This window comes from Papaver somniferum, chromosome 6, assembly GCF_003573695.1.
Source record: "Papaver somniferum cultivar HN1 chromosome 6, ASM357369v1, whole genome shotgun sequence".
NCBI lineage: Eukaryota > Viridiplantae > Streptophyta > Magnoliopsida > Ranunculales > Papaveraceae > Papaver > Papaver somniferum.
The window spans coordinates 15,097,814-15,105,160 of NC_039363.1; the positions used below are offsets into that span (position 1 = coordinate 15,097,814).

Consider the following 7,347-nt stretch of genomic DNA (forward strand, 5'->3'; position numbering starts at 1 on the left):
GAAAAAATATTGAAACTCGTTCGTTTTTTTCTCCTCAAAATTTCAATTACTCAATACCTTGTTTTAATACCTCCACGATTTTCTACTAACGATTTTATATTTCTACAGCAAGATTCAAAAGAGATAAAAAGGGATCTACCAATTTCCTCCAGGCAACAATATATATTAGATTAGAATATTGTTGCAATAATATTTGCAGCGTCAATCACCGCGCTTCCAAAATACCTGGACATACAACAACGGATGCGCCAACAATTAAAATAAATAAATAATCAAATCCAGAAAGAAGCGGCGTGCAAACCATGGCCGAGGTTAGCTTCTGCTCTAATGATTTTTATAGAGACACTAAACCCATAAATAAAATGTTTTTGGAATATTATTAATTAATATCGAATTTCTAATATTTTTGGCAAGCTCCAGCACGAAGATCATGGATTTTCCTTATTGGACTATCTTTTTACCAATCGATATTAATTTGTAATAAATTTATATAATTTTTATATTTTTGGAAAGTCAATTTTCATTGCGCGATATTTTTTTCCAAAAAAAAAATATCTTTACTGTCGCGCTTTGTATAGAAAATATCAAAGGAAATCTTTACCTATTAGTCAGAATCTGGAGATAGTTAAAAAATAGAAAATAATAACATAGTATCGATGAAAATTGGATATTCTCTTATTGCCGCAATTAATGTCGCTATTCTTGCACACATAATATCTAAACTATTTTTTATTCTAAACATATTTTACTTTTAATTATGAAGAAAACAAAGTTAAGAAAAATAATATTGAAATTAGGACGTTTTTTTTTCTTCATGCTCGTTTGTTTTGTATTAGCTTCTTTTTGATTATAATCTTTGCTATCAATTATTTATCCAAAATACTAAAAAAAATTCCAATTGATGTGCAGGACCACTAAAAAAGATTCACGCAAAAGAGAGCCAGATCAAAAGGTTAATACCCATGATTTCTTTTTCGATTTATCTATTTTGGAGTTTAATTGATAGTTTGGGTTGTAATTAAGAAAATTCTTTTTATTAAAACTGTAAACGGACATTGGACATTCGACACTATTTATTTATTATTTGATAAGCATTTCATTTATTGTGGGATCGTGGCATAATTCGTTGATTATCATGATGCAATCGTGGATTTTGATATTTAATTTGTTGATTATCACGATGAAAAAGTGGATTTTTGTGATTATCATGATTGAAAAATATATTTAAGATATTTTAATTTTTTTCATCAATATAAATTTGGCATGTTATTAGATTTTTAAAGCTATTGTAGGTTTGAAGAATATTTTAGATTTAGCTATTTTATTATTGGAATAAAAAGATATTATCCTTGAATTACATTGGCTTAAATTTAATAACTTTATAAAAAAAAAACATTGGTGGGGCCAAAATCAACCAGAAACGAGAATTAACGTGGAGTTCTGGTGAATGAAAACGCATTAAAAAACTCTGTTATTATATAGAGAATTACGAATTCCCTAGTCTAGCTGCAATTTTTTTATCTAACCGTGGTCTACGTATATAGATTACATGAATAAACTTGATTTCTCGTTTCCATTGTTACAGAGTTAAATGGTGGTATTATATGTTACAAAAACAAAGTTCCAATAGGAATCTTTGTGGTTCCGTAATACCTGAAATAGGATTTTCTTTTATTTCCTTTACTCCAATTCTTTTTAACCAACTTAATAGTTTGTTCCCAGACTCAGGTCTGTGTAGTAAGATCAATTGGCAGGTCTTACAGACTTAGCATGTTCCTAAACTGAAAATTTCGGTTACTATAGTTATTTACAAAGATAACATGCATCCAGCCATTATGTAAAGACTTCTCTATGCTTCTGCTTGGTGAGTTTCTGGACTGACCAACACCAGAAAAATTCAATGTATATTCTTTCTCCATGGCCTTAAACCTACATTGGATCCTTGCTTCTGCATTTGAGACTTCTCTATGACTTTCCTGAAGTCAATAAGATTTCAGCTTAAGTGACAAAAAGTAAAATCATCCCCATTGTCATGTTTTCGTAATTTTCCTTGTATTTGATTTTTCGTTCCTATATGAGCAATTTTCCTCCCGTGAATCCAAAATAAAACAACCTGATGGAATTCAACCATTGACCCTATAGGAACAGTAGACATTCCCACAAGTTAAACTTGCCCATTTATATCATCTAGTCCAGAAATTTCCTGTCCTTGGTTCTACCAAATGTAACAACTGAGTCCAATTTTCCTGTCCTTGGTTCCTGCCCATTTTTTATATCATATCTGTTTTATATCCATTATCTACAACATCTCAAAGACGCGCGAGATCATCAATGCGGAATAAAAATGTACATGAGAAAATCAAAAAACCTAATAATTGTGGAAAAGAAGGGATTCACAATAATAAGTTGATTAGTCGAAAGAAAATTTAGTATATTCTGCTAGGCAAACATACCTCTCCAGGTTGACGGGACAGATAACTTCTATTGATTTTTTTTGTTATCTCAAGAACATAATATACAAAGTTATAGAAGTGACATTGAGACAAAGTTTACCTTCATGAATTACGTTGCATGCAGTTTGATCAATTAAGCTAGTCGTATCTGGATGCATATATAATTCACCTCAACTAAATTAAAAAGTCTTTTAAGAGGTCATTAGTATCACTCGATGCAGGAATTAGAAACCAACCGCCCAAAAATGCAGTGCAATTTATTAGTAGGGGTGGTGAGCACTGCAATTCTCTGCGAGAGAGAATAAACCCCTGTCATCCAAGAAAATGACATTCCCGTAACTCAATCAAACCCTTCTAGACCAGGAACTAGGAGATGCTCCATTCGTAAATACCTTTCAGGTTGCTCCTGCTACATGATACCCAGTGCCTGAGTTTGTTGAAAATCCATACTAAACAAACACAAATTGAAAAAGAATACAATGCACAATAACATACAACCAAAGACTTACAACATTCAGTTAGCACTTTTCAACTGCCCGAATGTATTCTGAGAATGACATAACAAGAGGAACATATTCAAGTTACTACGACAAGTCGACAACTAAGTGTTTGTTCTTCGATACCTATAGGATGCGAACATCAAGAACATCCACAGTTCTCTAAGTTGTGATACCAGAGAAACTCTTATCTCCATACGTAAGTAAGCTATGTTCACCTCCACATGTAACCCCAGTTCAGAATGTCCATAGAAACTTAATATTTAATACGTGTTTGATGAAATAAACCAATTAGGGCAAAATCAAGTAGGGGAAATTGGCGAAAATCACACTACCATATTTCCATAATGGGTATCAATTAAGACCAATTCATAAGAATCTATGAGCTACGTCCATCCATCCCCTAAATTAGAGCAAGCTGAATAAAACTTGTTAAACTCAGTATGTGAAATTGGGGAAGAACAACGTACATACCAGTAGTGGCCAATTGGACCAACAAATCCAAAACCAAACCCACTTGTGATAGCTGCTCTTTTACAATTGCCCTTGAATTTTTCATCCTCATCATCATCATCCTGTTACAAAATCAATCAAACATCAAAAACAAATGACAAAAAAACCCAGTTGACCAATTGAAAGCACAAAATCAGGGGAAATACTTACATGGGTTTTTTGATGTGGTTCTACTTCTACTTTTATCCTTCTAGAATGAGTGATTCTCTGAGCAGCAATATCTCCGATTCCCGATAGAATACCAGAACTGATGATTTGGGTCTTAACTGGATGAATAGTTAAACAATTCTGATACAATTCCAAGCCTTCAACATCACAACAACTAAGTAGTAAGTAAAATCTCACAGAAAATAATGATTTAGTCAAAGAGGCATCAAGTCAGCAGAGTCTCAGAATTTAGTAATTTTGATTTTTTAGGGATCCATAGTTGAAAGTTGGAATCATTCAGACAGTTACATCTTACAAGTTAAGATGTTTCACACGACAGACATTCATCAGTTGATAGCTAAAGAATATTTGATGTTATCATGCATCAAGAGTTTGGATACTCCCCATTATCTGCTTAACATTTATAAACAACATTCATACCACATTGCTTGATCACCTTCTTGCTTTTGGAGAAGATCCTGAAAAGATTTCTGCAAGCCAAAAGTTTGAGCACTTAGTTAAATTTACATGAATAATAAACGAACAAAGACACTGAGTACAAATGGAATTATTAAGATGGCAAAGCAAAATGGGAAAGTAAGTCACAATGATTCTTTAGCTCCTGATTATCAAAGTTACAGATATAGGTCCCCATAGAGAGATCACTCCTTCAGGGATTAGAGTGTTGTGAGATGGAGGAAGAGAGATCAATCTTAGTATAACAGAACAGGTTGATGAAGATTAAAGTTACCAACCTTTTCAATGAGGAATGTTGTTTCTTTAACCAGATTTCTCGCTCAATATCAGCTGTGTAAAGCAACAAGGTACAAATACTTAGCTTCAACCAAGAGAACTGAAACCAAATTTCTATTGTAAGCAGCAAATTAAATCTAATGCATCAAACTTCCACTATAATTCAGGGAGCCTAAGTGTACGAGACCAAACGAAAATGTGTACGACAGTAGGATACCAACTCCAGTATAACTTGGGGGTTCATAACTATCATCAACATGATTAAAATGTATATGCACCATCACCATCATCAAGTTTCTTTTGAAAGTTTATACAAAAGTAGTCATAAACCAAAAATTTAGAGCAAGAATAAGAAAATAGTTCATGTTTCAAAGATATCCTATGCAGATAACGAAACATAATTTTCAAGGACTGTATAATTTTGGTGCTTTCTAAGTTCATCGCTTTTCATCTTTCATTTAAAATTGCAGACCTACATCAACACGATAAAGGTAATGAAGTGCATAAGATATTTCACCTCTTCATGTTTTCTTCTCAGGATTTTGCTAATGTTCCTATCGGTTTCTCTTATAGGTCCCTCATCCCGTAGTAAGATGAAACTAGGCTAACCCCATAATCCTCTTCTAGTTATATAACATTGAACTCCCGTCAACCTGCAAAGAAACCAAGATCTGCAATCTTCAGTATACCCTTTTCTTTATCAATCAACAAAAAAGCAGGAACAAGAAACAAGATTATGCTAGCTATACCATAAACTGAAGACAAAGCTATACTAGCATGTATATGCACATTTGAACTAATGATAAAGATCTGTGCACATTTGAACTAATGACAGATTATGATATGATCAAGTAGAACAAAGAACTTATATGGGTAAACCAGTTAAGGAAAGATATGCGTTCACAGAGGATATCATCATGACAAGGTTTGAATGTGCACATACATGCTAGTATAGCTTTGTATTAATAATTTAAGCGAAACTCTCATTCAACGGACGTCGGACATGTAATAGTAAGCAAGTCAAAAACAGAAACATGTCATCTTCTTTTGAATATCAAGTGTAATCCGATCTGCTTCTTCGAATAATGCAAATACAAAATTATACACCTAATAAACAGTTAGAGCATGTATCAGATCATGCTCAAAGGGTCTAAGAAACTGACCATTTTCTTCCTAATCTTCTCTTCTTTAGCATCCACAAACTGCTGAGGTACACCACAAGCATTCTGCTCATCCATAAACTGATTTCCACTGCTCTTGCCATTGTTTGTTTCCAGAAACCCAGTAAGCTGGATTCGTACCACTAATTACCTGACCCATACAAATAAAAACACAATCATCAATGTCAAACCAGGACAACTTCCAGAAACGCCCAAAATCATCTCAAAAAGAAAATACGTAACCAATATACCTTTCCATCTGGTAGTCGATATACAACATTAACATATGAGTACAGGTAGTGATACTTAGCTTCTTATTAAGCTGATGTAAGTTATGTTGATGTTGTCCCATCTGTAGTAGCTCTACAACTTTACGATCACTTACATTCAAACAGAAAAAAGAAAAAAGCACAGACCAATAACTTAAAATCAATGACTTACGGCATCCACAGTAGCACAATTTTGCCATTGGGCAATGGACTATAGAATTGAAAAAATTGATTATTTTTTTAATCAAACCCATTTAATGGTATTCAAATTGAAAAGATTCTTCAGAACCTATACTGGACAATGGACTTCGTTCATTTGCTATCCATAGTTGAAAGTTAGAATCATTCAGACAGTTATGAAGCTTCACAGGACAGCTAAAGAGTTTGGATACTCACCATTATCAAACATATATATATAATTAATAACTTCCAGAGCATAAAAACAGTAAGGTAGATGCTTATAAATGAAGGCATTAGGCATGTAAAACTTAAGGCAAGATATATTCATTCACAGAGGATATCATCGTTTCTGTTAAATATAACTTTGAGTGAACCTTATCAAAAATACAATTACATGAGTTCCACACAACTTCAGATGCATAAGGTATTCATTCAATAACAAATTGTACCGTAATACAGGTATTATGTAAAAGATTGAACGGATATAAAATTCTAAGATTTGAAATTGCTCTTGTTAGGAAATATTGGAGGGGTAACATAGATTGAGATTCACCGATTGTAAATCTGAAATCAATTTGTAAATCATGATCAAACGATTACAAAGATCAGTTGAATCACATTGATAAAACCTAAACCTCGATGATAAAATTTCTCGAACTTCAGTTCAAAATGATGAGAATCATAACAATTTTATAGATAGAAACACCGATTGTGAATCGGATAAGAATTCAAAGTGAAATCGAAGATTTTAGGTTTTGAAAACCTTAAAATTCTGAAAATTCTTTCCGAAACCGATATGTAAAGCCCACAATCGAATCAAAAAGATACGAAGAAATTAAACCCTAGGTCGAGTGAGCAACTTACATCATGAAGAAGATCCAGTGAGATTTTTCCGAAACACAACAAGTGAAACAGGAGGTGGTTGTTGTTGTTAGTGGTGGTGGAGGTGGTGGTGGAGAGAGAGAAGAAAAGAAAAGAAGAATCCCAAGGAGATTTGTTTCTTAATGAAATGTTAAGTGGGAGCGGTAATAATACACACCCGTCAAAAATACTAGCGGAAAAGTTGTTAGTGTAGGGCCCCAGAGCTGGCAAATCAAGCCAAAACCCGCGGGTTGGCCCGTCCCGTTCCGTGAAAACCCGCACCCGTCCCGGATGGTAACTAAACAAGACGGGCGCGGGTTGTACAATTAGTGGCTTGTGAAGAAACGGGTTAATCCGGCACGTACCGTGAAACCCGCGGTCTGGCCCGTAACCCGTAATTTCATACCCTGCTGAAACTGAAACACATAGCTTGTTACGTGTCATCCAAATTTCCATCGTATAAAACGGAAAAACCCTAAGCTTTCCTATCTTTCTTCTTCGGTTCTTCCTCTTT

General features: G+C 33.9%; 1 long non-coding RNA gene across 10 annotated transcripts; it reads right to left on the bottom strand.

The window, feature by feature from the left end:
* Positions 1-1,659: 1,659 nt before the first annotated feature.
* LOC113287011 lies at positions 1,660-6,972 on the bottom strand. 10 transcript variants are annotated; one of them, XR_003329655.1, is made up of 8 exons: positions 6,837-6,972; positions 5,775-5,875; positions 5,527-5,674; positions 4,881-5,016; positions 4,366-4,417; positions 3,614-4,101; positions 3,425-3,525; positions 1,660-2,862 (listed from the first exon to the last, which is right to left on the bottom strand). It is a non-coding gene; the product is annotated as an uncharacterized LOC113287011 (long non-coding RNA). The 10 variants fall into 10 exon arrangements; XR_003329653.1 differs by having other exon boundaries at positions 5,527-5,875; XR_003329652.1 differs by having other exon boundaries at positions 5,527-5,903.
* Between the last annotated feature and the right edge of the window lie 375 nt (positions 6,973-7,347).